The following is a 20,858-nucleotide window of genomic DNA, read 5'->3' as shown; positions in this document are numbered from 1 at the left end:
TGCTATCTTTTTGACTTTCCTCCACACAGATGAAGTTGGTGTTCAACTGTTAATGGAGAAACAAATGACATCCAAGACTGGCGCCTAGCTTCTTACATTTCTTGTATATGACTAAATTCTCCTCAGTACGGCGCATGCGCAATCGAGTTAAAGACTTTCTTGTGGCTCTGTGCAGGGCAGTTAGTTCTGATGACCATCAGGGGACTGGTCGTCGTCTGAATATCCCTGTTGTTTTGGGAATGGAATTCACTCCTGCTGTGTGAAGAGTTCCATTAACTAAGTCTATGGCATCATCAACACTTTCAAACTGTTCTGCATTTCCTTCAATTTCACTTAACTCCCGAAATCTATTCCAGTCCGCTTTATCAAGATTCCATCGAGGCGATCTCTGTAAAGGTGGACCATTGTTGGTGTTTATAATGATTGGTGCATGATCACTAGTATGCCAATCATCTAATGTTCTCCAATTAAAATCGAGAAGACAGTTAGACCTTGCAACTGATAGGTCAATGCAGGACAAGGTACCTGTCTGAACATGAAAATGTGTGGGCTCTCCTGTATTGAGGAGCCCGACATCTTCATTCTCCAAAATTGATGATATAATATTACCCCTTGCGTTTGCCAAAACATCACCCCATAAAGGATATCTACAATTAAGATCTCCTAGTAAGAGAAAAGGTTGTGGGAGTTGTTTAATCACCTCTACTATATTATCATATGAGATGTTATCATTTGGAGGAAAGTAAAGAGAACAGATTGTGTATTTTTTCCCTATACCAATCTGTACAACCACTGCCTGCATCAAGTTTGCTTTCTTGTAGACATACAGTTATAGGGGAGTGCTTACGTATGAGGAGCTTGAGTTCTTAGTATATCACCATTGAACCCTGGCAATTCCAATGCAGAATGGAGGAAAAACTGAGATTTATTTTTTGGAAGACACCTTAGATGAAGTCTTCCCATTGGCAATATTTGATCTAACAATATTTCCAGGTGGTATCTCTAGAGAGGATCTTGATATAGTGGGTTTTGTGTTCCTCTTTTTCTTTGTGTCCTTTGATTTAATTCTTGAGGAGGATGGTGGACCTCAACTTGAATTTCTGATTGGTTCAATTTACCTTCCAGTTGATCAGAAACATCAGCAGACAAGATATCATATTTATTTGAAGTCGTGACTTTAATGTTTCTTATGGTAGGAGGGGAGAAAGATGGAGGTCACGCTCTTTTTCAATTAAAAGGTTGTGATCTGTCAGGTTTTTGAACCTTCTCCACTTCAGGTTTACCAGGTAAATTAGTTTCAAGTGGAACCTCCATCAGATCGGGCAAGGACACGGCCTAAGAGAGGTTTGTACTATTGTTTAGAATCTGAGTAGTTGGCTTTTGAATAACTTTCAGATCTTTAAGTATCTGTTTTGATTTATCTACAGTTTCTGGACATAGATTTTCGATGGGACTTTCAACCTCTTTAACTACTTTCATTTGTTTCTTCATATTAGAAGTAGAGATATAATTTTCGTCTGTGTGGTTTGGCAAGTTTTCCTTCAGAACCATTGAAAAAGGTTGCCCTGGTCTTATCTGCTTTTCAAGAGCTCTTTTATGAGCCTCTTTAAAAGTAACCCTTTCCATGGTCCTAATGGCCTGAATTTCTTTTTCAAAAATAAACTTAATGCAGCTTTTAGATGTAGCTGGGTGTGCTTCCCCACAATGTATGCAATTAGGGTTTTCTCTGCATACTCCATGACTATTTTTTCCACAGTTGGCACAAACAGCTGGCTTATCATTTACTTTTTCCTTACATTTCTGGCTTTAATGGCCATACATTTGGCAATGATAACATCGCAATGGTGAAGGGATATAAGGTTTCACCTTCAAAGATAGTCAACCAACCTAAATAACATTTGGTAATCTACATTGATCAAATGTTATAATCAAAGTAGCAAGAGGAATACGTTGTTCTCCAACTCTCTTTCTCATTTTGACTACTCTAACTACTACTTGACTTTTCAGTTCATCCTCAATTTCCTTTTCATCTATATTCAACAATTCTGGAGCATATATCACACCTCTACTCTGGTTGAAATTAGGGTGCGAAATGCATTTTACACAATGACCATCCAATGTTGTAAGTGTTTTTAGCCTTTCACCTAGTAATGGGGATAGTGTCTCTATCGAGAGACTTCCATTTCTTTGGGGTAGAATTTTTGGCTGCTATTCACATAAAGTGACTATTTCCCTGTTAGCTTTGAAAAAATTTAAACGCTCATTTCTTCCGTTTTCAAATTCTAAAATAAAATTTTTTTCATAATTCACTACTTCATAGTGACCAGGTAATACTTCTACTTTTCTATATCGTTGTGTACTATCATCATTTCTCACACACTCTCTTCTTCTCTAGCGTTTTCTTATCATTCTTTCCATAACGCATATAAGGTTCCAACGTTACAATGTTAGAACCCGAGTTGGAGCTGTCTGCACCGAGATCCATGTTTGTATTTTCCAGGTCGTCAACAGAGGGGTGGGATTTTTTGTTATGAGCCAGCCGGGATATCCACCACTTATCGGAGGATGTCGGTCCTACTACTGGTTACTGATCAGACGTGTTATTTTCTCCTCCTGACCTGACCTCCCGCTCAGTTAGGCCCATGAGGTAGCAACCACCCCGTGAAACTAATGAGGTGTTAAACTTTTTGCTGAACTGCTGAAAACAAATCGTTTCCGTGCTCTCTTTATTACTCCACATCTTTTTGTCTTTTCTGTGATTTTAAATAGTGATCTGAAAATGCATTCTGCTGAAGAAGTCAATAAATCCCAGGTCTTGAGTGGCCAGCCGCTTGTAACCAAAATCTCTAAAAACGTGAATGGAGTTCTCCAAGCTTCCAGTGTAGTAAACTCGCCTCCCGACCTGTGTGCTGAAATTCAGGCCCTGAAATCTTTACTCTCGGGTCAAATTTCTAACCTCGTATCACAAGTGAGTGATCTAAAGGACAAAATGGAGTCTATTGAGGAAAGGGTCACTGCTGCGGTGGAGGACAAACTACGCCACCATCTAGAAGAGATAGACCGTAAAATTAGTGAAAAGGACAAAATAATTACCGACCTAACAAATAGGGTGGCGACACTTGAAGCCAGGCCAGACGCATCTAGAGAAATGGAAATTCTCGAGGAGAAGCTGGATGAGATGGAAGCCCAAATGATATGTGATAATCTTGTCCTGTCTGGCCCTGCTTTGCCCGCTCCCCAACCAAACGAGGATACACGGAATATAGGCCGAGATCTCGTGGAAAGGTGTGTCCAAAAGAATTTTCCTGACCACGTCTTCCTTGAAGGGCGAAGGATCGGTAAGAGAAGGGTCGATGGGTCTTTTGAAAACAACAACATCTTGCTGAAAGTGATGTCGCGAGCTGTGAAGGCAGACATCAGACACTCGTGTTTTCAACACAGGAATGACACTGCAAAAGGTTTCTTTGTAGGCGAAGCGCTCACAAAGAAACGTGATAAGCTTTTTTATGAATTACGTAGAGTGAAAAGACAGCAGTATACCGGTCTGTTCCTACATACTCGCGACGGAGTTATTAAAGTGAAAACTTCCTCAGCGGGCAAAACTTTTGCTATCCGTACCCGAAAGGACCTTGATCTATTCTACAGTAGTACAGGGCTCAGTGCCCCTGAGTGATTTCAAAATATGTGCTAAATACTCCATTGTTTTCAGTTTCTGTAACCATTTTTTCTAACCTCATTAGTTTTTCTCACATTTAAATTTTTGAATTTACACTCACAATTTTTTCTTTTTTTCAAATTGCATTATTTTACTTTTAACACTGCCATTTCCACTATTGTTAGTAATATCATTACTATTATCAAATTTACCATTTTTACTTTTACTGATATTAATATCATTATTATTTTTTTTCTCTCCTTTTTTATTACTACTATTTTTGTTAATATTATTTTTTATTATTCCTATTTCTGTATTGTAATTACAACAATTATTTCCTTGTTTATATTTTTTACAACTATTTCCAGTTTTCATCCTAACGAAATATTTTCATTTTTTGTATTTCTAAGCATATTGTTACTAAACTATTAATTACTAATTTTAACTGTGGTTACGTCTCATGAACACAAATCCTGTATATCACATTGATCCTGATGAAAACTTTATTGATTTTGTGAACACATCTGATCTGTTTTCCTGTAAATATTACACTACTGACACATTTAATGATTCTCTCCCTAATCATATGCGGCAATGCCTTTCATTAATAAGTTTTAATATTCGAAGTTTCAAGAAAAACCATGACGAATTTATTGGCTACTTAAATAACTGCAACCATGAATTTGATATCATTGTATTGACCGAAACATGGGCTAAGGAAGAAACTCACTGCATGAATTATCTTCCTGGGTATAATGCGTGTCACAATTATCGGGAAGGTCGGAGGGGTGGCGGTGTGAGCATTTTCGTTAAAGACTCTATTGATTTTCAACCTCTTGATGACTTCTTCAACATTTCTAATGATAATTTTGAAAGTGTCGGTGTAACGGTTTCTATACCAAACTCGCCTCATAAAACAGTAATCTTAGGTATCTACAGACGTCCAGGAGGTAACGGAAATATGTTTTTCGACTCGTTAGAGGAGGTGCTAAGAAATCCAGGTATCTCCCCTATGAATACAATTGTCACTGGGGACTTTAACATCTGCTTAATGAGGGAAGGGGAGAGCGAGACCACCCGCAGACTGATTAACACAATGCGATCTTTTGACTTTCGCCCGTCAATAACTATAGTAAAACCATTCTGTCGTGGCCGCTGAGACGGTTTCTGTTCCCCTGTACAGCGTACCCATGTCAAAATATTTCGACCACTTTAAGGAAAAATGAACACTGAGGTTAGAGACGAGCCATCCAAACTGAGTGAGACTAATGCTACTGTTAATGACAGATGACCTTCCTCAGGGTATGCCTAGGGTGCATCCCCACCTTTTTCACTAATCTCACTGGATTAAGACAAGATTAAATCTGCTCTCTCTCTCTCTCTCTCTCTCTCTCTCTCTCTCTCTCTCTCTCTCTCTCTCTCTCTCTCTCTCTCTCTCTCTCTCTCTCTCCTGTTATTCTTGTCGAGCATACAGTATATATTTCATTAGGTACACAGGTAAATAAGCGTAATTTTAATAGAACATTATCCATAAAGATATACTGTTCTTAGCTGTAATTCAGTAAAATATGGGAGTGTAATTTTTACCCTACCCTGTTATCTTATTAAAGGTTGATGATCATAATATCACCATTTAACGTTTATAAGACGGTAAATGCCTGACAACATTTATTACTGGTTTTTTACCGGTTTTTTGGCATATTTCAACAGTGTATGGTATTCATTTCTATAAGGATAATTACAACCAAGTACATGTCCCCAAAAATCATAATCCCAGGATATTTGTCATTTTTATCTTACCGTCTTAATATGACTCGGACAGATGGTAAGTTTGAAATCCGATTGATCTGTCCTTGGAGGTCTCAAGGGTAAATTTATGTAGCAAATATCAGCGAGCCATATTTAATCCCTTGAATGGTTGGTCTTGGGGTATAAAATGTAGTGTTTGAGGTTGTGACTGCATTATCTAGTAAACATAAAGCATGGAAACATCTCCAAACCATGTTCTCTGTCCCAATGCAAGGGAAATAGTACATTGTGTGTACAAGTATTTCACAAAAGAAAAGATGAATCGCGGCCCTTTTACTGATGTCACCAAAGCATGTATCCGTACTTCTGAAGCCACAAATGTTCCAGAAAGAGAGAGAGAGAGAGAGAGAGAGAGAGAGAGAGAGAGAGAGAGAGAGAGAGAGAGAGAGAGAGAGAGAGAGAGAGAGAGGGGGGGGGGGGAAGATACAACAAAGATTAAATTGACTTCCTTTAAGAAATCCTAATCTTATAAGCTGGATGACCATTGATTGACAGATGTGACCCGACCACCATAAGTTTGGAGATATCAGTTATGAAAGATAAGTATCTGACAAAGGCAGCACAATAAAATGATTTGAAATATCTCCATATATATTGTAGTGTGCCAGCAGAAAAAAACAATAACCAAGGAAGTATAGTAAAGCTGATTTTTTTAGACGATTTAGTACAGTTGTAAAGAAAGGGTGAGGAAAATGGGGTGCCTAATCTCTTAATCTGGCTTTATCGTTGTTTTCAAAGGTTTTCGACTTGTCTCTAAAGAGTGATTCCTTCAAATGAAAATGAACCAAGTGTTTACACTCGAACACGATACCTTTTGGAAATGAGCTCTTCTCAGCGGCCACGACAGAATGGTTTGACTATAGACCAACAAGAGTCGGCTCGAATGACTCGCTGTCTTGTATCGACCATATCTGGGCAAATAATAATCTTGTTGGTAATAGTGGGATATTCTTAGCAATATCACAGATCATTTCCCAATTTTCTGTAGTCTATTAATGCCTATATTAAACAACGTAGACAACAAAATAAAAATTCAATTCAGAGATATGAGCGAAGTGAATGACAGGAAATTCACGGAACTCCTGAGGGGGAAAGACTGGACCGAATATGGTCAAGCCTCATTAGATCCTCACCTGGGGGCGGCCTCTTTTACGGATGAAATAGACAGCTTTTTCAATGAATGCTTTCCTTTAAAAACAAAATATGTAAGTGTTAAAAGATTGGTGAATAAGTGGCTCTCCAAAGGGCTACTGAAATCAATTAACATTAAACATAATTTATATCGAAGAATGAAATTGGGTGCTTATAGTGCCCAACGCTATAGAAACTATTGTAATATGTTGCTTACATTAATTCGCGTGGCAAAGAAAAAATATTTTGATAGTACTTTTGATCAACTCCGAAATGATGCTAAAAAATCCTGGGATCTCATAAATTCGTCCCTTAGGCCTGGAAAGAAAAAGCGCACTTCGCTAAGAAAACTCATTGGTCGTAACGGCGAAACTATTACTGACAGCCAACAGATTGCAAATGCTTTTAATCTTCATTTCTCTACAATTGGCATTACTCTCCGAGATGCCCTGCCTCAAAATAATCAGTTAGATTTTCATTCCTATTTGCCTCCTTCAAATCAGCACTCTATTTATTTGACCCCATCTTCTCCACTTGAAGTAATCAACATTATAAAAAAACTAAAGAACAAAAAAGCAAATATTCATTCTCCCCCTACTAAACTATATAAGAATAATGCTAGTTTACTTGCCTTTCCTATATCCTTATTGTTCAACCGTTGTATTGCCTCTGGCATTTATCCTGACATTTTAAAAATAGCATGCGTTACTGTGCTACATAAGTCTGGTGATAAATCGGATGTCAATAACTATAGACCAATAAGTTGCCTTCCCTTATTGAATAAAATTTTTGAAAAATTATTGTACAATCGACTCTACTCTTTCTTTACTAGATGTAATATCTTTTCTTCCTGTCAGTATGGCTTTCTGCGTGGCGTTAGTACAAGTGATGCTATAAATGACCTTCTCGAAAATATCTACAATGCGATGAATAAAAATGAATACCTTGGTGCGGTCTTTTTAGATTTGAGTAAAGCCTTTGACACAGTGTCTCATGATGTGCTGCTTAAAAAGCTCGAACATTATGGAATACGTGGAAATGCATTACTCTTACTAAAATCCTACTTAACGAGTCGTAAACAATTTGTGACCCTCGATGGCCATCTCTCAGAGGTTATGGATGTCAAAATAGGTGTTCCCCAGGGATCAGTCCTAGGACCGTTATTTTTCCTCGCCTATATCAATGATCTACCTCGATCAGTAGGTAGGTTAAGCTCCATACTCTTTGCCGATGACACTACGCTTCACTTTAGACATAAAAATATCTACTCCCTCTGTGATACACTAACCAATGATTTAACTCATGTAAAAAACTGGCTACTAGCAAATAAGTTAACCTTAAATGAAAGAAAGACATACTTCATAATCTTTTCTCTACGAAGAGTTCCTGATAACATAAGGGTTTCTATAGGAAATCACACTCTGGATCAGAAGTCCAGTGGTAAATTTTTAGGGATAATTCTTGATAATAAACTAACTTTCTGTGAGCATGTAAATATGACAGTTAATAAAATTGCCAAAGTAATGGGTATCATATATAGATTAAAAGAGTATTTCCCCTTATATATTATAAAACAATTGTATCACTCGTTAGTATCTCCTCACCTAAATTACTGCAATATGGCGTGGGGGAGTAGTAGTAGAAATGTCTTGCAACCATTAATTGTAATTCAAAAAAGACTGGTAAGAATCATAAGCTCCAGTGATTACTTAGCTCATACATCGCCACTTTTCCGGTCTCTCTCGATATTGAAGCTGGAAGACAATTATAAGCTCTCCTTAATGAATATGATGTTCCAAACACTTATTTTGAACAAATTTCCAGATTTAAGACGAAAAATAATTCAGGAACAATCAGTTCATCCATATGGAACAAGAAATTCAAACTTAACTCTCCCTTTCATACGTATTAATAGATGCGAGCAATCGTATCTATACCAAGGTATTAAACTTTGGAATACTCTGCCCGCTTATCTAAAGGCACTGCTTAGCGTTCGGTCTTTTAAGAAATCATATACAAATCTCCTGTTATCTGGGTATTAAGCTTTATTAATAAATATTTATACTTGCCTACCTAACCACAACGCAAGTATGTTTCATTGTTTAGAATATTTTTTTATTTGTAAAACTAGTTCTTTTACTGAGTTTTTTGCTTAATATCTACAATTATTTCAATGTATATACCATTAGCTTTCATATACCATCTTTCCTTATCATATAAATATGCATTTCCATTTGTTTTTAGGCTAAGATTCTCATTTATATGTATCTATTTGTATACATATGATTATGTATATGTATGCGTACATTTTGTATATCTATATCCATATTTACTTTATTTTTTATTTTTACTTAATTGATGATATTATTTTGTTGTATTATTGCCCGAAGAGCTCTGCTCCACATGGGCTTGGACTGAGTCTTTTTTTCTTTTTGTAAATCTTTGAATGTAAATATTTTTTGTCCAATAAACATTATTATTATTATTATTATGTGGCCCAAAACGAGAAGAGGCTTCAGCGGGGACCAGTCCTCTATTAGAGAGGGGCTGCCTCTCTTTAGGTGGGCGTACACTGGTCAATGGGGGTAGTTAGCCCCTCCCACCGTCGACTCCAATGCCTGGTGTCACCCATTACCCGCAAATATGGGTGACTTAAAACCGGATCACTGGAGCCCGACTCTTAACAGACTTGGTTTGCACCCAATGGGGTCTGCCAGAGGGTGATGGCGTCTAAATTGGCACAGGTTGAGATGGAATGCCATCCTTCCCACACTGTGCCAAATCCAAAGCAGCATCCAAAGTATAATCGAACATGCCAAAGTCGTCAACAATATCGAGCCCAAAAGGAATAGATGGGAGAAAAAAAGAAATAACCAAAAGTTAAAGAGAAAGTGCTGACTGATTTAGTTGGATCAACAGCTGGGCACCGAGGTCCAGTGGGAAGTAGTTCCCACTGTTCATTAGACCCCATCTGCTAATCCCTAAGCCCCTCATCCTCATCAAAGCTTCACCATCTGGGGGGATGTGGCCTATGAACTCATTACAAACTCCATATACATAATTTTAAAAAATTCATCACCCTCTCATCCATAAAATGGCATAATTCATAAGAGCTTGGGATCCTAATCATAGGGAAAATTTTAAATGACTATATTATTACAATATGATCATGATAACACCCAAGAAACAAAATTATCTAAAATTTTTTGTTATAAAACTTTGAGCAAAATGTATTTAACACACCAAAACTCAGACACCTGCCTATAGTACAACTGCCTTACTTTCCAGATGGACTGAAAGATTTGGCATCCCAGATCATATTACTTCCGACAAGGGAACCAATTTCACCTCAATTGTGGACATTATTCTTCAGTGTAAATGAATTACAAAATATATAATTTTCTAATTAACACACCTACATGTCGTAAAAATACATAAAAAATCTTTAAGAATTTTCTAATCAAGAGTAAAACCAATAAACAACCCTTATTTTGTAAAAAACATTTGTCCAAAACCTTCACCAATATTTTAAAAACTATGTGTAACATTTAAAACGAAAAGTTAATTTGTATAAAGGCAGTTAGGCGAACAATATAACTTACTTGAGAAACAGAGGAGAGAAACCAACGTCACAGCATTGCACTGCAGTGCCATTCCTCTAAGTATTCTGCAATATAAATAAAACATGTTAATTTAAGCTACTGGGAATAAAACCATTTAATATAATTTAAAATTCATATGAATCGTTTCAATTACTGTGCATGCGACATATAAAGAAGGAAGGAATTTCCACACCAGAAACATGTAGCCTACTGATGAGGAGTCACGGTTTAATCCTATTGGTCCTCTCGGCAATACAGGTAGGGAAAATTATACAAATTACATTTTAACTTTAATACAAACGGAGACAAAGCATCCCAAATTGGCAGGTCTATAATCAGGCTATAAAACTAATCAAGCAAGAAAATGGGTTAATACTGTCAAGAATATAAAACAATAGCAAAGTAAAGAAAAATAATAAGAGTTCAGGAATTTATTAATGGCCGCTAGACATTCCTCATAGACACACACATACACAAATATGAAATATACATTGTGTGTACAGTATATAAGAGCAGAATACTAAAATATACGTGAAATACACCGAACATACACCACAATTTGCTTTCTTACCAGCAGTGTTTTGCAATGTAGGAGGTAAAGCGTGTATTTTATGAATGCAATAATGTTGGTATGAATAATATAAATGCATAACAGTATTCCTATTTGTTTAATCTTCCATTACAGAAAATACTAGTGTTGGAAATATACACATCAATGATGATCGTTCTTATGATTATTAACACTAAATATGAACGAATTAACATATTCATAGGAAATTCTGTCCAGTTGTTTTAGACAAACAAAAGGGATTGGCCGACCATAAATACGATAACTTGCGCCTCTTTGGAGCATACCTGCACTCAAAACAATATCCGAAACTAACATCAATTTATTTTGGATAGACTGCAGTACCAAAATCTTTAATCATACCAAACTGGTGCTGAAAATGCACAATTTTTAGATCAGTAGTTATAGGATTATCTGATACTTATTTTGGATATACAGACCAAAGTAAGAAGTGCTCACTGCTCTCATATACACTACAACTATTAATAACATTGACAATTATTAGAGGGATAGCGCGAACGCAGTCCCTCGCTATCAAAAATTTCGCACCCGAGTTGACCACATTTGGGTCAATCGCAAGGGTCAGCACCACCGGAGTGCAATGGTGAGCCTCAACTTGGGGGAACCACCTTCGTGATCATGGTGTCCCCTGTGCCAGGTAAGTATGCTCTCTCCACCATCATCTGAACACAACACTTCATCGCCTGAATACTGTCTATAAAACTAAAATCAATAATGGTCATTATAAGTAATCCAGAAATGTACCTCTCTCGGATACAGGTATATGACTTACAACAAAGAAATGTTCATTTATAAAAATCTAAAATACCAAGTTTATTTAGTTATTAATAAGCAAGAAACCACGTAAATGCAATTCAGACAGTTTCAACACGGTATACACTGGAACAACACATGACAGGTCACACTTTATCTTTATTTTTTCCATCTTTATTCAACATGTGCATGATTTACTTTAGTTACCTTTTGCTTTTCTAGTTATCTCATGCATAATCTTTTTTGTTACTATTCCTGTTTTATTTCTATCTTGCATGATTTACTTTAGTTACCCTCTTTGTTCTCTAATCCTATACATCCATATTAGGCTATGAGCCAGATCCTCCAAAATTGTCCGTTTGGTACCATGAAGATGGAGTAAGGTTAACTGTGATTTTTAGGAAGATATATGTCCCTAGATATAAAAAAGTGTTAGCAGTGTATAACTGTCGGTCATCCCTGTGATATCACTCAAAAATATTGTTAAATAACTGTCTCGCTTCGACGAAAAATGTGATATTTGCTAAAATTACAAAAATACTTTTATTGCGGACCACATATTGGCAATAATTTGCATACTGGATGCCATCCAATATAGTACTAAGAATATAGAACATCTGTGTGGGTTATCAAATAAAATTTTCAAATAATGACAAAAAAATATGAGGAATTGTGAAAAAAATGTGACCGACATTCCTTGGAATTCAGAATTCACATAATACGTTTCTGTCAATTTTTCAAAAAAGAAAAACTTCCAGAGTAACATTTGACTTCTCAAAATCTTCTCAAGTTATACTACGGGCCAAACATTTGACTTCTCAAAATCTTCTCAAGTTATACTACGGGCCAACCAAGGGAAAGGCCCGTGCCAACAACAAGTGTTGGCTTTAATACCCCAACAACAACAACAACTTCTCAAGTTGTCTCAGCTCAGCTCCCATACTATGAGGATCTTTCTGCTAGCCCAAAAACCTGTTTACACGGCACAGGGGACACCAAGTTCTCCCAGACTTACCTGGCGCGGGACACCAGCACATAGTCCAACTTACTGCTGAGCTCAAATTTTCAGCCCTTCAGTCTGCTAACGACCTACAGAGGAACACCAAACGCAAGGCCTTCCTCAGCAAGTTCTGCTACAAAGCGGAGCATATCCACTGTGCATAATATTGCAAAGATTGTGTGGGATACACAGCATACCACAGAGACCGAGTAGCCACTTTTCTCTATACTTTCTTCTTGGCTGATGAGCTGGGAGTCAGATATCGATATATTTACAAATATGGCTATTGAGTACAAGGCAGTGTGCACATGCAACTTGTGCAACCTGTAACACGACCTCTCGTACCACATAATGACTGGCAGAAACAGGGAGCCTACAATGTTTAAAGAAGTCCTTCCACTGATAGATACAACTACTGTCATTGCTGACTTCCATCCTCCTGGTCAATTTGATAGGTGGTTAGAAGTCCTGGACAACTCAGCCACCTCGAGTACTCTTCCCTATACCTCTTCTTGTCCGTACTGGGTCACTCCCAGAGCCCCTGCCACAACTCCTGTCTTCTTTCCCTCTCCAGTGGAACCTCCTGCTACAAAGAAGATAAAAGGAAATACCAGCACACCACCTGCCAACACCCAGGTCCAGGACTCCACTCCAGCAGTCTCACCATGTTCCAGCGAGTTATAGACGTTTCGCTGTCAGTCGGTTTCGCGGTCAATCACTTTCGCCCCCGGGGTAAGTCGATTCGCTGTCCTAATTGCACCCACACTTTGAGGAGTCTGTTCGCCGTCAACATAGGAGTCGTTTCGCCGTCAATATAAGAGTTGTTTCGCCCCCGTTATTAAGAAATGGACCAAGACGTACAATTGGCAGCAGACTTTTTTTCTATTGTTTGTAAATATATTAATATCACATTTTATTCTATCCTATGTACAATAATTTACATTATTTCTGTAGAAGATAATATATATATATATATATATATATATATATATATATATATATATATATATATATATATATGTGTGTATATATATATATATATATATATATATATATATATATATATATATATATATATATATATATATATATATATATATATCACAGCAGCAGCAGCACAACCACAGCCACCAAAGCCCCAAACGGCTCCTCGTCCCAGACCACCACATCGGCCACCTACAAATCCTACTCCAGTCACTGCTCCTGCCATAGCTCCCATCCCAGTCACCAATCCTGATCCTAGTCACGGTCCCACCGCTTCCCCTTGAACCTCCACCCTATGACTGGGGGCTATGACTGTCTAAGAGCCCCCACCTAGAAAAAATGTCCGCACGCACTTACACAGCCAGACGATGACAGCCACGATGAGGATAATACTTCTGACAGGGAGCAAGATTGCGGATTATGAGACAAATATACTGCACATCTGAAAGGAGAGACACATGACTTGTTCAACAACATCTTGCTGCATATGATGTACAATACTATGTGCTATCTTTACTTATTTGAAGCATCACAAATAAGGAATGGTCTAGAATATGGGTGGATCAGACATAAGGTCAGGTGACATTTCTGATGGGATGTTTCAATTTTTGATATATTGCAATAGTATGTTACATACTTGTAATTTTATTTTGTCATAATACATAGTTAAACCAAAATTATGCTGAGATACCACATGTGCCAAAAGTCTACAAATAAACCTATGTTCAAATGTTATAATTTGCACCAAAATAATCAAAAATAGGGGTATGGTTAAAATATGCGTTCAAACAACCAAAAAGTAAAAAAAATATATATATCAATGCAGTGGTTCCTTGTGAAGATTTTGAGGGGTTAAATGTTACTCTGGAAGTTTTTCATTTTCGAAATATTGTAAAAAATTTACAATATGAACTCCAAACTCCAGGCGATTTCAACCACTTTCTTTACTAAATTTAACATATGTTATGTCATTATTTAAAATTTTGTTGATAACTCACAACAATGTTCTATGTCCTCATTACAATATTAGTTGGCATACAGTATGCATATCATTGGCACTGTGCGGTCCTTAAAAATGTATTTGTTTCCAATTTTAGCAAATATCTCATTTTTCTTCAAAGTGAAACCGCCTTATGTACATTTTGGTTGATAAAACAGAGATGGCTGAGAGTTATACACTGCTTTCATTTTTTTTCATATCTAGGGACATATATCTTCCTAGAAATCACAATGAGTCTTACTCCATCTGTATGGTACCGACTAACCCTCTCGGCTCACAGCCTATATGTATTCCATGCTCGACAGTGTCTGCCCAGCTCCTAAACAGATCAGATCTACCAAGTGAGTCCTTGTCGAGATTAGCGCTGCCCATCTCACTAAAGACTTGCTGCTATAAAACTTTCTCTACCACTAAAACTATTCCCTTCGCTTCCATGAGGAGCCTGATTTTTGTGTCCTGCAGTCACGCTCTTTGGGCTGAGCAGCTGTGCCTGCCCTGCAGGGTCTTTCTGGTTGTATTGTGAGTGAACTGGTTCTCCTGGTCGACTCTATAAGAAGTTGAGTAAAAGTTTACATCTTGCAGTTACGTTCTCGATGCAGAGTAACCAATTGCACAAGAGCACATACTGTGTGTTTCTAGTGTCTCTTGGGGGCTATGGCCATGATTATAAGAGCAGCTGTCCAAAGCGACGGATCTGAGAAATCTATAATGAACAAACTATACTCGTGACGTCACAACAGGTCAATTTCTACGACAGTCTTGGATGCTTGTATGAAATGGTTCAATGGTTGTTATTTCTTTTAAGCATTATATTCTAGGATAAATTATTTACTGATCTTGATTGCATGTTGTTCATTAAAATTCATATCTCTTGTTTGCATTTCTCTACGTATTAAGTCTGCGTTCATTATGAATTTTATTTCATTAAATATATCATTGTATATAGCAGAAATTTAGATTTTATTCGTAAAGATAGTCCCCTGGAGCCCCAAGATCACTCCTTGTATTTAATATAGACACCCTTCAAGACCTCTACTTGCAGCCTACAGAGATTAATGTTGCTTTCTGTTTCTGACATTACACCTGAAGTTTGTGTCCACTTACGCTCTTCTGCCAATATCTGTCTGAATAGACAAGTGAGCTGTTGATTCCCTTTCAAAGGGCCCATTTAACCATTGAACACTGTACTGAAGTGTCATGAATCACACTCATCAGGAAAGGGTTGTTAACAGACTCGCGCACAGGAAAGACCTCTCAGCCAGCGCTTATCTAGCATAGAGGACACCAAGTTCCCCTGTCCGCTACAAGATTATCGCCACCAATGACTGTCGTCCTTAGACTTGGCTAGCTGCTTTTTTCAACTAGTTGAGAATAAGGCTCGGAGTCCAGTCTTCTGCTGAGCTGAATGTTTTAGCTCTGCCGGAACTGTTGACTCTCAATTAAGCACACACACTTGTGTGAACACAAAGACCCAACCTTTAGTGAAGGGAATGAAGAATAGCCACTGCCATACCTCAGCGTTATTGTCAAATGCTCGAACGACTGCCGAGACTATACTTGGACTTGCTGATGTCGCTACTTTTACCTATTACTAAAAATTATTACTTCGGTTCCAGTATGGACCTGGTTTCCTGGTCCCCTAGCAGTTATGCTCTTGGTGCTGAGCAGCCGCACCTCCCTACTTGCAGTTATGCTCAAAGAGCTGAGCGATTGTAGGTCCAAGCAGGTGAGCCTGTTGTGTTGGAGCTTGCTGTTTGAGTGAACTGATCACCTGTTACTTTGTGGGACAGCTCTGAGAAGAGCCGCTGAGTAAAAAGAAAGTCTCTCGAGAGCCGAGAACTTGTAACAGCGGAACCGATCGTAAGGTCGGTTCTGCACCTGTTTGGGGCTATGACCTAGAGTCGAAGAGCCCCAGTCCGGGCAATATACACCGACCGACCTGTAACTATTTTGTGCATGTATAAATGTATAGTCTAGAATTATGTATTCATGTATGTGTACAAGGTATTTGATCTTATTTTTCCTATTTCTAACACACATTTTTCATTTTCTACATTCTAATAAATGTTTTAAAGGATATAATGCTGCAAAAGGAAAGAAATATAATTTACCAAATATATGAATGTTATAAAATAGACATTGAACACATATTTAGGTTAGTCATTCTGTTTTTCTAACCTTCAAATAAAAAAAAGAATATGCATAGGCAAATAACCATCTTTTGAAGATTAACCAGACTATGCAGAAAAGGAAAAAAATAGTTTTGGAATACACCTATTTTCTGTTTTTCTCTTACTTTCTATTATTATCACTATCATTCGATATTCAATGAATTTTTTCTCCTATGGGTGATACAAAGCAGCTCAGTGATCTAGGTGTTTTTAGAAGATATCCACTTAATAGAATACTAATCACATTTATTTCCTTTAGCAATTATATGCCTTAATTTCGCTGCTGATGCCATGCAGATTGGAGGGCCTATAGACTCTTGGTGAGTCTTCCTTAGTAGGATATTATAAAGAATATATTCTCAAGTTTTTCAGAGGAAAAAAAAAAAGATGTTCACTGCTATCTGAAGAGATGTTGCCTTTGCGAAAAATACACTGCTGAATTGAAAATGAGAATATTCATGAATCGTTGGGATGAAATCTACTGGGAGGAAATGAGCCACTGATATTTGTACTTTGTCCTCACGGAACTTGAAATTCTTCGCTTTATGTGATTACCTTGACAAGTTCAAATAACTTCTCTTTGTCTCTTTCGCACATCACTTTAAGATGTTCCGCACATGATCTCGAGCTTAATGGAAGCTGAGGTTTCTGGTGTACCTGACATGACATACCATATAATCTCTGCACTTGATTAAACTTTCTTGAGGGATTAATAATGGAAAGTTGACAGTATCAAGGACAGTCAGACTAAAAATTGGTTGTTACAGATTCAAAAGTGTTAATATAGATTGCCTTATACTATCCAATATTAGTTAATGGTAAATATGAAAATGTGCATTATTAGAGGGATAGCGCGAACGCAGTCCCTCGCTATCAAAAATTTCGCACCCGAGTTGACCACATTTGGGTCAATCGCAAGGGTCAGCACCACCGGAGTGCAATGGTGAGCCTCGCCTTGGGGGAACCACCTTCGTGATCATGGTGTCCCCTGTGCCAGGTAAGTATGCTCTCTCCACCATCATCTGAACACAACACTCCACCGACTGAACAGAGTCTACCAAACAATCTACAATGATGCTTTAATTAATTAATTCAGGAATTTAAACCTAGGAAAAACAAGAGAAATGTATTTCATCAACGATTGGTTAATTACAATACTTTGAAATACCTTAAAAATCTTTCACTCAACAATAATGTTTAAAAAATATCAAAATACATACAGACTGGACAGGGAGAGCAAGAAAATTTCGTTTTCCGTTTTGAAATCAATATAATGCAATCTTAAATATCAAGCCACAAATGCCTCTCCTAATTGGGTTATCATTAAATTGAGAATGCCTTACATCCCGAGGGATTTTTAAATGATAAGTTCATCCGCTGTGGCCAGAAGTGGAACATATGCGTACACTTGCAAATTTTTTTAGCAACCCTTGTGTCATTGTTGTGATCAGGAAAATGAGGTAGTAAATTCACCCATAAAACCTGTTCATAATGGGATGCCTCTACCTTTCAGGTGATAATTGCTCTTAATAAGATATGTGGATTCGGGAAAACATGAAAATACTTCATTCCTCTATAAAAAAAAAAAAAAAAAAAAAAAAAAATTCGCTTCAGAACATGGAAGGAAAGATTTCGTTAGCAGTATTTTTCAAAAAGTGATAACTGATAACACAATAAGACCTGGAGTGTTGGTTAATTACGCTGTCACAAACGTAGCTTCATCTTGAGCAAGTTTCGTAATAGCACAGTCTATTTCCTAAGTTGCAGCTCGTCAAAACCTTCAGCAATACAAAAGACGAATTACAAATACCGATCTGACCAAATTAGGAACTGCTTTTGGGTAATGAGTAATTCTACCTTCTAATGTTCTCTCTGCTTTTTCCTGACATCCATTAGCATTGAAGTTAGCTTAGTTTGAAATTTTCTTTACCTTAAAAGGTCAGAGATATGCAGAATTGTGGAAATACAATTTACACGATTTTAAAGGAGATGCAAGTAACTACAGTAATTATTTTAATGTGAACAGGATTTGGTGGCAGCTTAATTCCTAATCTATATTTTAACACTTCCAGGTCCCACATTACCATAAAATAATGTTTTCCTCAATATATTTGTTTTGATTTAATTATATTGGATTATGTCTTTCAACAGTTATGCCCTTTTTGTCCTCACTTCCGACCGCCTAAGTTTCAGCAGTTATTGTCTCCTGGTCTAGAAAACTTGAAGCATTCAGTATCGCTTCTCGGCCTTTTGGCTAAGATCAAAGTGTAGTATCTGTTCTTATCAGCTTAATATCTGATACGATCCCCATGTGGGATCTACGATATTAAACTGATTTTTGGGTCTTGGCGAAGTGCTAGGGGCTTGCTCCACCTTTGCCGCGGATCGGCCCGGTATTGCAGTACCTCCGGGATCGGTCCACTCCCCCAGGGGAGAAAAAAAATCATCATAATAAAATAAATAAATATTCATAATCTCCTACGCCTTTTGACTCAAAGGGACTCGGTTAGCTTTCGCCAGTCGTCTCTATCTCGAGATCCCTACTCCTATGGATATTGCGCCTGATCCTTTACGACACAAGTCAAGACTCCAGCGTCGACAATCTTCCATGTAAAAAGGATCGCCAAGGAGCTGTCCCTTTGGGTCGATGGCCACACCATGTTGGAGTTCGATCAAGAGCTAAGACCTCAAGTCTTCATTTGCACACTGGACCTAAAGGACACTTACTTCCAGGTCCAAACCATCCATCAAGGAAGGTTGGAAGATTCAGTCTAGACAAACAAGAAACACCAGTTCAAGGCACTGTGCTTCGGTCTTTTCACTACACCCATCGTGGTCTCACAGGATCGGCTTCTGTCTCCGCTCTCTCGGGACGACTGACCTTAGCAGACTCAGTGGCAACCTTGCATTAACAATGGAATTTCTGAAGTCTTTTTTACCAAGATACAGTGATCAGGGTAAACCTACGGAAATCTTCCCAACTTCCCTCCCAGGAGACTGGTGTATTTGGGAAGGATTCTAAACACCAATCTCCACAAAAACCTTCTTGAAACGAGAACAGCTTCCATTCCAGGAGACTTGAGTCGGAAAAAGAAGAATGGAGGGACCATTGTGCTGCACCACATGACCTCAGCCCTCTGGACAGAGCCCGAAGGTACCTTCACTTAAATCTCTCAAGAGATAAAGGCCAACTTTCCGGTCCTTCAGCAGCCTCATCAGTTCCTAACAGACCACTCAGTGATGTGATGGACGACACACCACACTCCACATAGAGACTCACATCGACAAGAAAGTAGGAACTGGCTTCTCTTCCCATCTAATAGTATAAACACTAAGATGGGCCAAAGTCCGTTCGGTACCACTATCAGCCCGCTTCATTCCAGATTGGAAGAACGTGCTCGCCGACAATCTGTGCACAGCATCTCAGATAAGGTATGCCGAATGGACTTTGGATCGCCATGTAGCCAACAAAGTCCCGACTTTACGAGGTCCTCCAACTAGGGGGTCTGTTCGCAACGCTCCTGGATCTCAGGGTACCGTTGCTCACCAGCCCTAGACCCCAAGGCTCTCTGGCAACAACGGTGGGTACAACAATGACGTTTACGTCTCGTCCCTGTTTTATCTGGAGAAGGGCACTCAACAAGGCTAGAACATCGGTCAACCTTTCAAGGACTCTCCTAGCTCCGCTATGGCATTATGCAGAACGGCCTCCAAACCTTTTGCAGCTCCTGATACAGCCTCAAAGAGAACCCTCTCCACATAACAGACAACCCACTTCAACACCTACCACAAGATATAGCTTTGCTATGATTGTACACCTGAAGACTACCCAATACCTCTTTGCGAAAAGGTTGTCTAGATATCTGAGGAATTCCTCAGCATCAGTCTACCAGGCAGTATCACGTCTTGTGTGGTTGGTGTCATGTGAAAGTGTCTCTCCCCTCGATACCTCGATTCCAGCAATAGCGGAATCCTCGAGTATATGCAAGAAGAAAAGACCCCTATTCAGTTTTGACAGGTAAAGATGATCACTGAACCTTGATCCTTCACCTTCAAACTGAAAGAAAGGGACACCCTCTCATCGATAGACTTTTCCTAACTCATATGGACTTACAACTTGCCTTTCCCCAGTCGGAATTGAGACCTTCCTCTCGGAACATGGTT

The 20,858-nt window shown here is 38.2% G+C and overlaps 1 protein-coding gene and 3 non-coding genes across 9 annotated transcripts in view; 1 reads left to right on the top strand and 3 right to left on the bottom strand.

Moving 5' to 3' along the window:
- The window catches only part of LOC137632488 (F-box/WD repeat-containing protein 2-like), a 477,230-nt gene that overhangs the window by 304,335 nt on the left and 152,037 nt on the right, over nucleotides 1–20,858 (bottom strand). For 2 of the 6 annotated variants that reach the window (XM_068364443.1, XM_068364446.1), the window contains exon 2: nucleotides 10,198–10,262. The exons of the other annotated variants lie outside the window; for them this stretch is intronic. The gene's annotated coding sequence lies outside the window, so the exon portion shown is untranslated. The remainder of the gene's footprint in view (nucleotides 1–10,197; nucleotides 10,263–20,858) is intronic. 6 annotated transcript variants of the gene reach the window in all.
- LOC137632710 (U1 spliceosomal RNA) lies at nucleotides 11,269–11,431 on the bottom strand. The gene has a single exon (XR_011042098.1). It is a non-coding gene; the product is annotated as a U1 spliceosomal RNA (small nuclear RNA).
- Nucleotides 17,537–17,699, bottom strand: LOC137632703 (U1 spliceosomal RNA). Its single transcript, XR_011042092.1, has one exon. It is a non-coding gene; the product is annotated as a U1 spliceosomal RNA (small nuclear RNA).
- Nucleotides 18,929–19,121, top strand: LOC137632712 (U2 spliceosomal RNA). Its single transcript, XR_011042100.1, has one exon. It is a non-coding gene; the product is annotated as a U2 spliceosomal RNA (small nuclear RNA).

The sequence above is a fragment of the Palaemon carinicauda genome, chromosome 41 (assembly GCF_036898095.1).
Source record: "Palaemon carinicauda isolate YSFRI2023 chromosome 41, ASM3689809v2, whole genome shotgun sequence".
In the NCBI taxonomy this organism is placed as follows: Eukaryota; Metazoa; Arthropoda; class Malacostraca; order Decapoda; family Palaemonidae; genus Palaemon; species Palaemon carinicauda.
Note: the sequence above shows the minus strand (reverse complement) of the source record. Positions and strands in the feature narration are given on the sequence as shown.